Source organism: Saccopteryx leptura, chromosome 5, assembly GCF_036850995.1.
Source record: "Saccopteryx leptura isolate mSacLep1 chromosome 5, mSacLep1_pri_phased_curated, whole genome shotgun sequence".
NCBI lineage: Eukaryota > Metazoa > Chordata > Mammalia > Chiroptera > Emballonuridae > Saccopteryx > Saccopteryx leptura.
In genome coordinates, this window is record NC_089507.1 from 77,287,891 (window position 1) to 77,305,386 (window position 17,496).

At 36.9% G+C, this 17,496-nt stretch overlaps 1 protein-coding gene across 2 annotated transcripts in view; it reads left to right on the plus strand.

The window, feature by feature from the left end:
• BMPR1B (bone morphogenetic protein receptor type 1B) overlaps window positions 1-17,496 on the plus strand; it is a 427,129-nt gene that overhangs the window by 227,015 nt on the left and 182,618 nt on the right. For both annotated transcript variants that reach the window (XM_066386369.1, XM_066386370.1), the window contains one exon: window positions 10,988-11,085. The gene's annotated coding sequence lies outside the window, so the exon portion shown is untranslated. The remainder of the gene's footprint in view (window positions 1-10,987; window positions 11,086-17,496) is intronic.

The following is a 17,496-nucleotide window of genomic DNA, read 5'->3' on the forward strand; positions in this document are numbered from 1 at the left end:
GTGATAAAGTGTTTTAGTTTGGTGTTAGTTGATGTGATGTCAAATGAAAGTTCAAAAAACACATTCGTTGCTATGGTTTTCATGTTTAGTATTTTTCTTCTTTTCAGTTTATATACAACATTGTTCTTGTTGAATAAAACAAGTAACCTATTTAGCGATTGTACAGTCAATACGTCTCAAACTAATCATGGATAAGTATAATAAACTGGCAGCAGTAAAGGTTAGTAGACTTATGTATGATTTTCCTTTGAGTCCCAGGAGCCTGGACTATTTATTACTTGAGAACAAAGAACCTTAGAATTAGGGTAAGTGACTCTGTATATGATATGACTAGTAGTCGGCCTGTAGAGGAACAAACAAGGAGAAACAGTCCATAGATTGTTTCTAACTAGGCACATTGTAGAGTCAACTTACTTTCTCCTCAGTCATTTACATTGAAAGTCACATATTCCCTCAGGTCTTTTTGAAATAAGATTACAAGCTTGGATTACTAATAATTTCCTTGTATACATTTACCCTGAAGAATGTCTCATTTTTTATAGTCCTGGATCAATCTGTGTATTCATGTCTGATAAAGTTTGTCAACATTTTAAATTCATTCATTACTTAATTTTTTTTTGCTTTTGTCACCTCTCATTTCAAAGAAGCATTAAATTAAAACATTAATGTAATTGGATTACAAATCTAGTATCCTAACATTGATCTGATAGAGTACTTATTATTACTAATCTAGAAATACTAATGTAAATATTTATCATAATAATAAATGCTTAACACATTTTCTTGGTAATTATATTTTATAAAAGTTTCTTTTCCTTTGAAAGGTCTCTTTTCTATTGAAACTGTATAAGAATTCAAATGGTTAGTTTAAAAACGGAAACGATATAGTAATAAATTTGGTATTTCTAATTTTGAATCTTTCATTTATTATTTTATTCATTTATTCAGCTAACAAGGGAGTGCATGTATCTATGCCAGGTATGACAAACAGGACCCTTGAAAATATGTTTAAAGCTTTATTGAGTTCCAGGATTTTCTGAAATTCTAGAAATTATATTTAGTGGAAGTAAATAGTAAATAGCCATAAGGCCAGTAAGTGCTTGAAAAGATGCACGATATTATTAAACCTTAAGGCAGTGCAAATTAAAACCACAATGAGATTCTGCTTCATATTCACCAGCATTACTGTAATAAAAAGACAGATAATTACAGGTGTTTGAAGGATGTGGTGAAATTAGAACCCTCATACCTTGCTGTTAAGGTTATAAAATGGAAAACACAGTTTACAGTTCTTTAAAATGTTAAATAAAAAATGACTATATTACTAATTTTACTCCTAGGCATTTAATCAAGAGTAACAAAAATATATGTTCACATAAAAACTTGTACGTAAAAGTTCATAAGAGCATTATATATAGTAGTTCAAAAGTCAAAACAATAGATAAATAAAATATAGAATATCTCTGTACAATAAAATAATATTCAAAAATAAAAAAAGAGGCTCTGGCTGGTTGGTTCAGTGGTAGAGCATTGGTTCATTGTGTGGTTGTCCAAGGTTGAATTCCTGGTCAGGGCACACAGAAGTGTCCATTTGCTTCTCCACCCCTCCCCCTCTCCTTCCTTTCTCTCTCCCCCACCCACAGCCAAGGATCCATTGGAGCAAAGTTGGCCTGGACGTTGTGGATGGCTCTATGACTTCTGCCTCAGGTGCTAGACTGGCTCCGGTTGCAATGGAGCAACACCCCATATGGGCAGAGCATCGCCCCCTGGACTTGCTGGTGGATCCTGGTTGGGCACATGTGGGAGTCTGTTTCTCTGCCTCCCAGCTTCTCACTTTAGAAAAAAGACGAGAAAGAAAATTAAAAAATAAAAAATAAATGGTGTAATGATACCCAGTGATGCAGGAAGTGATATTAAACTCATCAATGTGTAAACTAAGGTTATATAATTTATGTAACTTGAGACAAAAACTCAAGTCAACTTGACTTAAAAACATTTTACCTCTACACTGTAGAGAGTTGTTTTAGTTTGTTGTTTTAAGTCATTACCTTTGTCTTTCATTTTTTAAGGTTTTCTATTATTTATTTTATTAAATTTAGAAAGGAGAGAGAGAGAGAAAAGGGGGGAGGAGCAGGAAGCATCAACTCCCTTATGTGCCTTGACCAAGCAAGCCCGGGGTTTCAAGCTGGTGACCTCAGTGGTCCAGGTCAATGATTGATCCACTGTGCCACCATAGGCCAGGCAACTTTATCTTTCTTTTTTCATGATCAAATTTTGAAAGATTTTATACTGTGTCTTACTTCCTTGGCTTGCTTCAGACCTCTAAGGAAACAGCTCAGCAACCAATGCTCTCTTTCTTTTTTAATACATGCTTTGCTTAAATATAAGTCATATGCCCCTAAAATTTACCCTTTTAAAATATGCAACTCACATATTTACACTCATGTGCTCCATGAGTGTTATGGTATAATGTGCTGTTTTTAATCCCTTTCATATTTGATCTTTCAGGGCATCCACGATTATTGATTATTCACTCCTGAATACTCCATCCTTATTCATTTTCTCATTTTTCTCCTACCTACATGTACAGTTATTCTACAGTTCTTGTGGGCATCTCTTTCTTGACCCACCTTTTAAATGTTGGGTTTGGATTACTTCTCATTGTACATGCTTTCCTTGAAAGACCTCATGTCTTCAGGAACAACTTAAGTTGGCATATGGCTCACAAATCTCCAAGTTATTTATATATCACAGTTATTGTGCATTTATTATTATTATTATTTTTAATTTAGTGAGAGCACAGGAGGCAGAGACAGACTCCGCATGCACCCCTACTAGAATCCACCTGGCAAGCCCACTAGGGTGTGATACTCCTTCTGGGGCCCTTGCTCTATCGCAACCAGAGTAATTTTTTAGTTCCTGAGGGAAAGTACGTGGAGCCATCCTCAGCGCCTGGGGCCAACTTGCTATAATCGAGCCATCGCTGCAGGATGGGAGGAGGAGGAGAGAGAGAGAAGCAAGAGGGGAGGGGTGAAGAAGCAAATGGGCACTTCTCCTTGTGTGCCCTGACTGGGAATCAAACATCGGGACATCCACATGCTGGGCTTATGCTCTACAACTAAGCCAATGAACCAGGGCCTATTGTGCATTTATTATGTGTAAGACTCAGGCATATGAAATCTGTACTATTATTGAACTTACATTCTATTAGAATGTAAGAGAGACAAACAATAACAATCAAATAAACATCAAAGAAAGTTTGTATTGTGAAGTGGTATGGTAACGGTAGACTTCACTGGAAGGTGCCATCTGAGCAGACTTGAAGAAGCTGAAGGAGTCATCCATGAAGCTGTCTGCAAGAGAACATCCTGGTGCAGGAGCAGCAAACTGAAGGATGGACACTGAGAACAAACTTGTCAGGCACGTTTAAGGAATAATAATAGGACAGTTGAGCTGGAGCTGGGCAAGGGAGGTTGTAATCAGTGCTGTCAGAGACATGATGAGAGAGCAGGTCGAGTAGGACTTTATGGATTATTATGAATTGTTGAGCTTTCACTTTGAACAAGATGGGGAAGCAGGTAGGATTTTCAGTAGAAGGTGAGTATTATCTGAGTGAAGTTTTTCTAAGTGACTGTTTTGGTTTCTATATATGTTGAAAATAGCCTGTATGTATTTGAAGCACTAAAACAAGAATAGAAGGCTACTGAGTTGATACAGTCTTCACATCTTCTGTATTATAGACCAGTGTATTTTAATGCTTTTGGTATATATCTGCTTGGATATAGCAGATACCTCAAATTCATCACATTAAAGATTAAATCTGTCTTCTCTTTGTAGCTTTGGAACAGGGTTTCCAAAGTTGTTCCTTTTTTTCTGTATAACCTCTGCCTTGGCAAAGACTCAGCTTCCAAAAGGAGAAGCCACCTTTGATTTTCTATAGACTTTAGTTTTTGGTTGTTGTTTGTTTCTCTGAGAAAAAGAGATAGATACAGACAGACAGACAGGGACAGACAGAGAGTAAGGTAGAGAGATGAGAAGTGTCAAATCATAGTTGTGGCATCTTAGTTGTTCATTGATTACTTTTTCATATGTGCCTTGACTGGAAAACTCCAGCCAAGCCAGTGACCTCTTGCTCAAGTCAGCAACCTTGGGCTTCAAGCCAGTGACCTTTGGCTCAAGCCGGCAACCCTGGGGTCATGTCTATGTTCCTAAGCTGAAGCTGGCGACCCTGTGCTCAAGCTGATGAGTTTACACTCAGGTTGGTGACCTCCGGGTTTTGAACCTGGGTCCTCAACATCTCTGCCTAACACTCTATCCACTGCACCACCACCTCTTCAGGCTAGACTTTAGTTGTTTTTTCTTTTGTTTTGTTTTTGAGCAGTATAAGGTTCAGAGTAAAACCGAGATGAAAATAGAGAGATTTCCCATACCCTGTCTGCTCCCACACATCAATGGTTATAACCAATGTTCCCCATCAGAATGGCATATTTGTTACAATTGGTGGTCTACATTAGCACATCATTGTCACCCAAAGTTCATAGTTTAGGGTTCACTCTTCTTGGAATACATTCCATAGGTTAGGACACATATAGCCATTATTATGGCATCATACAGTATATTTTTACTGCCCTAAAAATCATCTGTGCTTTGCCTGTTTATCCCTCTCATCTTCTCCCCCCCCCCCCCCGCAAATACATCTTAGATCTCATTTCTTCTTAGATCTGAATAATGTTCCACCATTTGGATGTACCACAGTTTATTTACCTGTTCACCTACTGAAGGGCATCTTGGTTGCTTCCAAGTTTAGGCAGTTATAAATAAAGCTTCCATGAACATCTATGTGTAGGTTTTTGCACTGGCATAAGTTTTCAAATACTTTAGGTAAATGCTTAGGATCATGATTGGTGGATCACGTGATAAGAATGTTTAATTTTGTGAGAAACTATTAAACTATCTAGCTCTCAGAGTATTTGTACCATGTTGTATTACCACCCATAATGAATGAAAATTCCTGTTTTTCTTCATCCTCACCAGCTTTTGTTGGTGTCTTTGTTACAGATTTTGGCAGTTTCAGTAGGTATGTAGTGGTATCTCATCGCTCTTTTGTGTGTGTGTGTGTGTGAGTGAAGATACAGAGAGAGACACAGACACAGAGAGAGAGAGAGACAGATAGGGATAGACAGGAAGGGAGAGAGAGGAAAAGCATCATTTCTTTGTTGTGGCACCTTAGTTGTTCATTGATTGCTTTCTCATATGTGACTTGACTGGGGGGCTACCGCAGAGTGAGTGACCACTTACTCAAGCCAGCAACCTTGGGCTCAGGCTGTCGACCATGTGGTCATGTCTGTGATTCCACACTCAAGCCAGTGAGCCCACACTCAAACCAGCAACCCCATGCTCAAGCTGGATGAGCCCACGCTCAAGCCAGCGACCCTAAGGTTTTGAACCTGGGTCCTCTGTGTCCTAGTCTGACGTTCTACCTACTGTGCTTCCACTTGTTCAGGCTCATTGTTCTTTTAATTTGTATTTCCCTGGTGACATAGAATGTGGAACCTCTTCTCATATATATACTTATTTGCCATATGCATGGTATATTTTCTTTGGTGAGCTGTCTATTAAGGTCTTTACTCCATTTTTAAAATTGGTTTGTTTGGCTTCTTATTGTTGAGTTTTAAGAGTTCTTTATAAATTTTGGATAACTGTCCTTTATCAAATATATCTTTCATAAATATTTTCTCCCACTCTGTGGCTTGTCTTCTCATTCTCTTAACATTTTCTTCTATAAACGAGACATTTTTAATTTTAATGAAATCAAGCTTATCAATTATGTCTTTCGTGGATTGTGCCTTTGGTGTTATATCTAAAAAGTCATTGCCACCCTCAAGGTCATCCAGGTTTTCTCCTATGTTACCTAAGAGTTTTATAGTTTTGCATTTTATATTTAGGTTTTGCGATCCATTTTGGGGTAATTTTTGTGAGGGGTATGAGCTCTTTGTCTTGATTTGTTATTTTGCCTATGGATGTCCAGTTGTTCAGCACCATTTGTTGAAAAGATTATCTTTGCTCCATTAGATTGTCTTTGCTCTTTTGTCAAAGATCAGTTGACTATATTTATGTGAGTCTATTTCTGGGCTCTCTGTTCTCCACTCATCTATTTGTCTGTTCTTTCTATAGCACCACACTGTCCTGATTGCTGTAGCTTTATAGTAAGTCTTCATCTCTGGTTGTGTCAGTCCTCCAACTTTCTTCTGCTTCTTCAATATTGTACTGGTTATTCTGAGTTTTTGCCTTTTTATATAAACTTTAGTATAGTATTGTCCATTTCCACAAAATAGGTTCCTGGGATTTTAATTGGGATCAAATCTGTAGTTAAAGTTATGAAGAACTATTACTGTGACAATATTGAGTCTCTATACCTTTGACTCTTGATATGTTCTCTTCATTGAAATTGAACATAAAACCCTTTAAGTTTTAATGTAGCATATCAGTTATTTTAATTTTGTACACTGGTTTCTACTGATCAATTTGTTAGTTTCCTCTTTTTACCACCATTTAATGCTCAGAATTAAAATTTTTGCAGTTCCTCAAAGAAGTGCAGGAAGACTCTTTCGTTAATTTCTGATTTTTGTGAGAGTACTGAATCCACTTCCTTGCCTGACCTGGGCAGTCTCTACCTCTTATTTAAATGACTAATATAAAGGCAGTATGTGGTATGGTAGTCAAGTCAGATTTGGGCTGAACTTCAAATCTACTGTTTATTAGATTTCAGACAAGTTACTTAGTAACTCTAAGCTTCACTTTTTCCGTCTTAAAAAAGGCGAAAGTGTACCAATCTGTCAGCGTTGTTTTTTGTGTTAGAGAAAATATTTACAGAGCTCCTGTTAGATGATAATTGATTAATTAATAGTAATACTCCTTTCTCTTGAACACATGCTTCAGAAAGACAAGGGAAAGATTTAATTAAAGTCCATAGTTTTTATTAGGGCCTCTCTTTGTCTGTTATAGTTCTAGGGTTTTGCTAAATGCATAATGTCATGTATCTACCATTCTACTATCACAAAGGATAGTTTCACTGCCCTGAAATCTCCTTAGAAGGAGGATAGTGATGAAAAGTTTTATATATCAGGTTAAAAACCTGGATTTTATACTGTAGGCTAATAGGCTTTAACTGTTTTTGTTCATACATCTTTAAAAGAATTTTGAAAAACTACTCACACATTACCAAGTTAATATCTACCGTTTTTCACCTGTGGTAAAATATATACTTGCAAAGAATTTAATTTCTACCCTATTGGAAATATTGACATTTTAAAATAAAACTTTTATCAGCTATTTTAAGAATACTCAATGGAATCTAAACCCACAGTAATTAAATAAAGCCATTATTCATTTAAATAATAATGAATAGACTCTTCTGTTAAAAGCTGAAGAATTTACATTACTATTTTATTTTCTTGACCTGTATTTCCATCTCACTTCCTCACAGAATTTTTATGCGATATATTTTACTGTTAAAAATCTCTAACTGTTCACCCTATCATACTACTCCTCAACAAAAATTTAAAACATGAATTGAAATTTGTTAAGATTCTATGGCTCCAAGGCAATGTACCACAGTAAGATGTGAGATGGATGAGAGCATGCCTTTCTTCTGTGAAGTAAGAGAAATTTTATTTGAATAAAACACTGCTGTTAGCCAGATTGATATTAGTAAAAAGTTTGTGTAGAAGAGAATTTGGACATTGACTCAATTAAAACTATCCATTCAATTGCTAAAGAGGCTCTGTACTGAGTGATCCCAAATATGTATATGGCACTCTGAACAAGGCAAAACTATAGAGACAGTTAAAAAGACCAGTGATTCCACAGGGTGTGTGGGGGAGAATGAGTAAGGGAAGCACGTCCTTTAAATTAAAGAACAAACAGATAAACAAATTAAAAAAAAAACAACAAAAAACGATTCCGTGCTTCACATTCTGTGCTCCAGCAAGAGCTATGTGAAGTTCCATATCATGCTTTTTCCTGCCTGTCTTTATTCTGTCATTCTTTCCCTTCTTTGCCTCACTGCCCTCTACTCATTTTTTAAGGTGTAGAAGTGTCCACTAAAGAATTTCCCATCAGACCTTGACTTCACATTGGCTCAGACGCTGTGTTCCACATGCTCTCTCAGCACTGTCCTAGTCTTCATCATCACATGAACCTAGTTTTTTTGTTTTTGTGTTTTGTAGTTAGCTTTTTTCCTCTCTGAAATTAGGCTGCAGGATCTCTGAGGGTAGGGACTATGTATTATTTTTGTCCCCTTAGCACCTGGGTATTGACCTGTCTTGGTCATATGTTAATTTGTTGGACAAATATTAATTTTTAAATGAAGCAGGGCAAAGTGGATTTCAATTGTTAGACAGTTAATTCTTGTACATAACGTTTGGGGGTCAATTAAACTATAAAAGGCTGGGGATTTTTTTGTTTTGTTTTATGCTAGTTGTGTTTCTGATTTATGGTAAGGTTTTTAGTAAGATTTCACATGAAGATAGGATTCTGAACTTAAAAATGAATTTGATAAATACTCTTGTAATGGAAGGAGCACACCATTGTAAGCAATAAAGAAGGCAAGGCCCTGGCCGGTTGGCTCGGCGGTAGAGCGTCGGCCTGGCACATGGGGGACCCGGGTTCGATTCCCGGCCAGGGCATATAGGAGAGGCACCCATTTGCTTCTCCACCCCCCCACCTCCTTCCTCTCTGTCTCTCTCTTCCCCTCCCGCAGCCAAGGCTCCATTGGAGCAAAGATGGCCCGGGCGCTGGGGATGGCTCCTTGGCCTCTGCCCCAGGCGCTAGAGTGGCTCTGGTCGCGGCAGAGCGACGCCCCGGAGGGGCAGAGCATTGCCCCCTGGTGGGCAGAGCATCGCTCCTGGTGGGCATGCCGGGTGGCTCTCGGTCGGGCGCATGCGGGAGTCTGTCTGACTGTCTCTCCCTGTTTCCAGCTTCAGAAAAAATAAATAAATAAATAAAGAAGGCAAGGACTCACTTTTGGCTTTGCTGCAAACATGCCATATGACCATGGGCAAGTTAACCAGCCTGTGGGTCCATTTATTCAACTATGAAATGAGTTAGTGACCAGATTATTTCTAAAGTGTCCTCTACCATTAATCAATGGAAAACATTTCAATAAAGCAAACATATGCTTATTCTTGGGGAAAAGAATAAAAAATATACTCTTGATTTATTTTCTAATCATTGCTACTATGGATATTGTATGTGGTATACATGTTTAATGCTAATCTTGTTCATATAACCTGCAAAATCATGGCTTTATCCAGTTTATCCTTAATCTAAAAACAATAAAGTAATAATTATAATTTCCATGATTGAAAATTATGTAGTGATTAATATAATATACTGATGCATATAATTAAGGTGACCAACTTTTTTATTATATAATGAAAAGGAAGACAAAAATAAAGAAAACAATATCGTAAATAAAAGAAGCATTTTATTCATTGCAGCAATACACTATAATATGATAAATGCATAATAAAAACATTTGTAATATTTATATTGTAATTATGCTTACATGCATATTAACTTTTATGAATAATTGTAAGAAAAAAGTAATCATTTAGTAAAACTAAATATCAAACAAAACCACTGATTTGGAGTGATATTCGGGTGTATTTATCATTTTCTAATTAAAAAATGTCTGTTTTATGCAACTATTTAATCAAAATGCATTATTAATAGATTTGGTTTGAGGTTAGATTTCTATTTTAAAACTTGAATTTTGAGAAAATATTTGTAAATAAAATTATACGTATTTGGAAATTATTAAATAGATAATGAATTAATAAAACATGAATTGTGCTTGTCTATGATTGAGTATTCACTGAGTAAAAAATAATTGTGAGTCTACAATGCTGTATGTGCCGTGTTGTATTTCAGTAAGAAGTACACAAAGCCATTTGCGTGCTCGGTATATCGCATGCTCTCTCAAGGTCTCCCATGCGGAGCGCATGTGTCTCATAATTGCATCTCGCTGCAGTGTACTGATCCTTGACGAATTGTCATGTCAAATACAAATACATCACATCACACACAATGGATCTACTCTGCATCGATCAACTCTGCATCGATCGAACACGGACATTTACAGATTAGTCTTCCAATATCAAAAAGGAGGACACTTTCAAGGGAGGACAGAACTTACAAAAGAAAGACTGTCCTCCCTAAAGGAGGACGATTGGTCTCCTTAAATTGTGTTTTAGCTTTTTTCACTAACCACATGATTTGATCTATATTACCAGTGCATTTCTGTCATTCTGAAAATGAATTTACTTATGTTAAAATATTTCTTCTTGTCTGTCACTGCAGCCCTTTTCAATGAGAAGCAATATTAACAATGGCAAAAATGCTTTTCTATGTCTTTTGGGCTTTCATAATATGTAGAAATTGTAGTAATTCATTTTTTTAAAGCTCAGATGATATTTACATAGGAGTTCCATAAGGTTTTGAGATGACGTTGATTGGCCAAAACAAAGACAGCATTTCCCTTCTTGTCTTCCACTGTACCCAACCCCCCTTTTTTCCACCTGCTGGAAGAAAACTGTATTTCTTCAGACAAACCTCATAATTGCCCTTCTGTGTCTGATTTGGGCCTCAGGAAAGGCCCATAGCATCTGTAAAGCTGGCAGCAAAATGGTATTTCCAGGCAGGCACAGGGTTGCTGGCGAGTGGGCCAATCCTCAGCCTTGTCTGAGCAGCTGAGAACTCTGCTGGAGTATTACCGCAGTGTTCAGTAACACAGACCTGTGCCATGAGCGAGCAAAGCCCGGAGCAAGTGTCAGGGTCAATATTTATAGACCACTACGTAGCTGCCTCGCAAAGAGAGAAAACGAGAAACACGCACACAGAGGGCAAGGAAGAAAGGCTGTGGTGGAGGGAAACCTTTAATTTCCATTTTTTAATTTTACTTAAAAAAGTTCTTTTTAACCGTCAGGTTCCAACTGCTCCTCAATCATAACGGTGTGCCGCTGAGCTATGACAAGAGAGGAAACAAAAAGTTAGACGAACAAAGCTGCCGTAAGTGAGAAGAAAGTAAGTAATTAACTTGTTCGGTCTCGCTTTTACTTGTAAACTCTGTCTCCTTGTTGGCTGCTCCACATCAAGACACACAGGGCTGTGTGGCTTGTTCAGCTAATAGGAGGGGCTGCCTGCTGTTTAAGAATGTTATTGGTGGCAGTATAGTTTTGTGTACTGGTCTTAGGAATGCTGGGTGCATTCATAATACACGTGATTCCAGCCATGGGGATGGCTTTTGACACTAAGTTCATGCTGTATACTATAAGCAAGTATCTGTTTCTTCATTGTGTCAAACGTCAAGTCTTCCTATTGGTAGCTTCTTGGTTGCTTTTATATCAGTTTTAAAACATGAATATTAGTAAGTTTACAGTAGTCTCTGATCTAGAAATAGAGTAGAGGGGAAGTTCACATAAACATGTGAAGATGTAGTAGACCTTATTAAAATGTTCAAGTAACGTGGGGTCTTTTTAAAAGAAAGCTAATGTCCATTTGACAGTGCAGTAAAGTAAAATAATGATTCCTTGTGGGAATAGGGAATAGAGAGAACTGAGTGATGGAAAGTAGGAACAGCCTTCTTAAAAGACTCAGGTGCAAAAGACTCAACATTTAGGAGACTTTCTCAGCCTGTCCAAGTGACTTGTAAGATTGGTTCCTTACCAAATGTAATTGTCAAGTAGAGACACTAACTTAGCATCCCTTGCTTCACATTAGTCATTTGTTTTGTCCATTCATCACATGTGGCACTTTCACACACGTTTCTGGTATGCTCAGTGCTGTATTATGTTCATTTAACATCATGGCTTTGCCTATTCTGGATTTACATTAAAAGCAGTGTTGCTGAAGGGGATAGAAAAATTGTTTTCTCTAATTTAGAAAACCCATGGAATGTATAAGCTTTATGTTTTATATATACTACACATAGTTTGCAAAGTAAGCATGTTGCTTTGCCGGAAGTATGACATGAATTCAATGAGACTTACCTACTGACATAGTGAAAGCTTCCTTGTTGCTATGGGTTTTGTAATTGAGGAAGATAAACATTAGCATGGTATTTAAATTTTATAAAGTTGGGTTATAGATTATAGTGGATTATATAATTCTAAAGGACTTGACTTTGGATGGTAGGCACACAATGCAATATACAGATTATGTATTATGAAAATGTACACTTGCAACCTGGATGGTTCTACTAACCAATGTCGCCCAATACATTTTAAACAACAAAACAATCGATCTTCTCTACCACGTATTTAAGTTACAAAGAAAAGTAATATTAAAGTTGTTGTAGAGCTTTCGCTGTGGTTCAAAGGAGATACAAAGAAAAGCTAATGCTCTGGCACAGGTTTTGTTTTAGGGCTAATGGGCAGGAGCCCACTTATTCTGAGGTAAAATGAAACCATATCCAGAATAGCAGCTCGAATAGGTCTAACTCTACAGTAAATATCTTAAAGTGAGGCCAATAGTTGTACAATGTCTCTTCTTAAAAATCATGTGTGGTTTTTTAAATAAGGCAAGATGTTTGAAAGTCAATTTTATTAATTCAGAAATGTTTTAAGACTAACCTAAAATCTAAATTTAAAGTCTATTTTGACATTTATTTAATGCTTGTTTTAGCCTCTGACTCAAGCATTTCCTTTGTACTTATTTAAGCTTTACATAGCAGTTTATTAATGAGTTTGGTTTAGATATTTGACAACAATATATTTCTTTTGAGAATGCAGCCATGATGATCTAGAATGGGCATTTTTCAATTAAATTTTCTTTTTTACTGCCATTGGGTAATGTTTCATGATCAAGATTGTAATTTCTGTTCTTAATTCAATATCTTCTATTTATTCACTTTGTATGTTGCATAAATATATGATACTGCTTTCTTATGTCTGTTTTATTGGTTTTATTTTTATTCCTTTTGGTATGTTGTTTCTGAGAAACTGTGTGGAAATTTTGAGTGGAAAACAGGTCAAATAAAATTAATTCAATAAAAAGGAATTAAAGAAAGTTGTTCCTATAATTATGAAAAGAAATAGAAAATTGTGGTATTGGTTGACAGTATCTAAAATGGTATATATTTTCATTGAAGGTGGGTTGAGCTTTTAAAATTTGCAATGCCTTGTTAATACATTTTTAGCTTTAATGTTAATCTGATGTTGGTTATATACCATTTTTGTAAATAGCATTTTATATGTAGTTTATTATAAAAATGGATATGAGACCTTTTGTATCATGTGTAAAGTATTGAAGCAAGCTTAGTGAATTTAGCTTGAAATGTTAACACTACCCTCCTAATGGATCTTACTGTGCTAGTCTCAACTATCAGTCCACCTGCTATATGACCCTTAGAAGGATCAGTCCCCACTCCCATGAACACTCATTTTCCTGTTAAAGACCTCCTATCCCTTGCCCATAGATAAAGGTCAGTCTACTTGATACAATGAGTCTCTTCTTGTTTTAGCTGCTACTTTTATTCTGCAGTCACATTTTGCTATTCTCTCTGGGCTGTTTTCCACATCTCTCTTTCCCTCCATGAGAGTATTCCCCTTTTCTCTGCTGTATGCTCCAGCAGTCTTGAAAGCCTTGTATTTCTCAAAACAGTCCATATGGTTTTACTCTTTCCTGTGATATTTTAGGTTGCTCCCTGTATCTTACAAACCCTCTTTCAGTCTTTGACTTTCAGTTTAATGAAGGCATCCTTGCCCTGGATCCCTGCTGGTCCACTGTGGTTTGGCCTTCTACATAGACCTCTGTCACAGCACTTTGAAAACCCTGATGACATACTCTGTGCTTTTTATCTTCCTGACAAGAGACTGTAAGCTACTGGTAGCCAGGTTTTAAAATTTAGTTTTTTATGTTCCTCCAAGATATAGTCTATAACAGATACTCAAGAACTTGAACTAAAGAAAAACTTTATCATGTTGATCTGAAACCCACTTTTTTTTTTATAGACTTTTTTATTTTAATATGTTTTAAAACTTTGATTAACTGGATTGCAGGAAAGCCCTTCAAGCAGATGGTAAATGCTTTTGAAGCAATAACAATGCTTTAAAGAATTATTCTCTTTCTACCACTAGTCACAAAACATGTGTATATGTGTTTATTCATGCAAACAGGTATTTGTTGAAATATAAGCTTATTTGAATAATAAAAGTTTGAAGTTATATTGGTTAGCACATATAAATTAAGGATATATAGCCCAAAATATTTTAAAATAAATTGAATGCAACCTGTCAATAAAATTTACCAGTTGCTGCTTCCATTTAGACTGCTCTAGTAAGTTATATGTTGCCTCAACAAACTGGAGACAGTGTTACACCTTCCAAATGGCCCAGAAAGAATTTCAGGAGAGATTAGGCCCATCCTCATGTATGCTACAGAATTACAGAGTTGAATGGTTCTCACTGTTACTGATAAAGATATACTACCTAATTTTATTTACTTTTCTAAAGATAGTGAGGGATTTTGAAGAAATAATAAAACAATCATTGTTTAAACATTCTCAAACCCTAAAGGGGGTTTTTAATATCAGTTAGAATTTTCTCTTCAAATTAGAAATGTTGAAAGAAAAGGATTTTTTTTTTTTTTTGGTATTTTTCTGAAGCTGGAAACGGGGAGAGACAGTCAGACAGACTCCCGCATGCGCCCGACCGGGATCCACCCGGCACGCCCACTAGGGGCGACGCTCTGCCCACCAGGGGGCGATGCTCTGCCCCTCCAGGGCGTCGCTCTGCCGCGACCAGAGCCACTCTAGCGCCTGGGGCAGAGGCCAAGGAGCCATCCCCAGTGCCCGGGCCATCTTTGCTCCAATGGAGCCTTGGCTGCAGGAGGGGAAGAGAGAGACAGAGAGGAAGGAGGGGTGGAGGTGGAGAAGCAAATGGGCGCTTCTCCTATGTGCCCTGGCCAGGAATCGAACCCCGGTTCCCCTGCACGCCAGGCCGATGCTCTACCGCTGAGCCAACCGGCCAGGGCCTAAAAGGATTTTTTTTTTTTTTTTTTTTTGCACTTTTCTGAAGCTGGAAACAGGGAGAGACAGTCAGACAGACTCCCGCATGCGCCCGACCGGGATCCACCCGGCACGCCCACCATGGGGCGACGCTCTGCCCACCAGGGGGTGATGCTCTGCCCATCCTGGCATCGCCATGTTGCGACTAGAGCCACTCTAGCGCCTGAGGCAGAGGCCACAGAGCCATCCCCAGCGCCCGGGCCATCTTTGCTCCAATGGAGCCTTGGCTGTGGGAGGGGAAGAGAGAGACAGAGAGGAAAGCGCGGCGGAGGGGTGGAGAAGCAAATGGGCGCTTCTCCTGTGTGCCTTGGCCGGGAATCGAACCCGGGTCCTCCGCACGCTAGGCCGACGCTCTACCGCTGAGCCAACCGGCCAGGGCCCCTAAAAGGATTTTAATATTTAAAAAAATAGGTGAGAAGTAGCAGCTGTTTTAGTTCTGATACTAAATAAAAATAAAATTTATTTGTTTTTGTGTTTTATTTTTCTACCATACAGAAAATACTTACTTTGAATATGAAATACTTCTTAAGCCAGAAACAAATGTAAAGATTCATGCACAATTTAGAGTGATTCACAACTTTTATTTCCATCCTTTTTGCTTCTTAGTCTATGCTATCGGCAGTTTCCACTACTGTGGAAGCCTTATAAACCTCTTCCAGACATTGAGTAGGACTCTTTTGTTTGTTTAACATTGAATTGTATCTGTCTCAGGAATGAAAACAAGATTGGTATTTTCATAGGAAAATTTAGTAGCTCTTTAATTTGCTTGGAATAGATCATAATTCAATATAGAATTTCTTTTCAGATGTTTTTCACCCACATAAGTATCCTGTAGTTAAATAGGTATGGGGAAGGTGCCTTACTAAAGAGTTATAAGCATAAATTTTATATACCTCACTGTTATGTCAAATAATGGAAATATTGTAAAACTGGAAGAACAGGAATTTCTTTGGTCGTGGATATAGAGATGTATAATACTTAGTTCCCATCAGCCAGTGATAAGAGAAATCCAAAGTTGCATCAGTTTTAAAAGGTTATTGTAAAAATAAAGCAGAAATACTACCTCTAAGTCAAGAAGAGGTAGAAGAACTTTGTGGTTAGAATGAGGCATAAAGGATTTTGGCAGAACAATAAAGTCTTATTTTTAATATTGTTAGCAGCTGAGGTTGCCAGTCAAAGTTTTTCTATCATATAACTGTATGGCATAGAATTCATAGAACATCAGAGGAGAAGAATAAATTAGTCATGAACATGGAATCCTAAAACCTCTTCTACTTTAACTTTCATTTTGTAGATATGGGCAAATGTAGTAAGAAGGGGTCATGTAACTTGGCAAATATCAGCTTTTAAAGTGGCTAGTTAAGATTTTGATTAAAAACAGAAATAATTATGTTTTATCACTATGACATTTTCTGTTGGTAATTGCTCTATTTTTATTCTGTACATTGCATGTAAAGCTTAATATGTCATATCTTTTGTGTTGTATTAGACTCATTTACATTATTTCATAACCCCTGAAAATTAAAGCTAATAATTACTGCCCCCAACTGGGATGGAGTACTTTTCCACTTATGACCATAAATATACTGCTCACAAGAATTAGGGGATATTTTATTGCTTCATATTTATTTTGAATTTTTTTTTTGTGAATATACATATCCTTTCTAATTTTCCTGATTTCTCCTTTTCTCTTTGGTAGTATAGTCAGATTTATGCCCCATAACTATTCTCCTTTTCAGTAGAACATGGCAGATAATCCCAAAGCAAAGACAGAAGTGGAACAAACCCTGATTATATCTAAGGGATTCTCTTAGAGAATATATCATTATATTTTATTTTATTACTTGTTTTTAAGATGATTCTTTCTTCTAATTAATGGTTGGAAAACTTTTCGTTAAAACTAAAATCAAAGAACCAAATGTGCTTTCCCAGATTACATTGACTTTCATCTAGCGTTCCTTAAAAAAATTTAAATAGTTAAAGGGGTGGGGAGGGTCAAAACAAGCTTGTTTTACACATATTGCTGTCCAGTAAGATTTCACTTAATTATTTATGTTCCCCTCCCCCCAATTGGTGTTCTTTGGTTCCTTTTATTCTTATAAATATTAAGGTCCCTAGACAAAAATCACTTGTATATATATCTAAAGGTGAAAGAACTTTGGAGTAAATAGCTAAAGGTTTTTCTCTACCTCAGGCTATGATTTCATGACCTTCTGTTTCTTCCTCCCTCAATTCAGAATCCAGTGACCATCTTTTCTCACAGCCCCAATCAATGAAAAAAGTCTGATTATCCCTTGGTGAACATTTGCTATTGGATTGGTACTTTGCACTTTGAGTATATATCATCTGTCTCTTCCTTTCTAAGATATTTATAATTTAAAATATTTTATAGTAAGATAGAGGACACTAATATTTTATTTACTTACTAG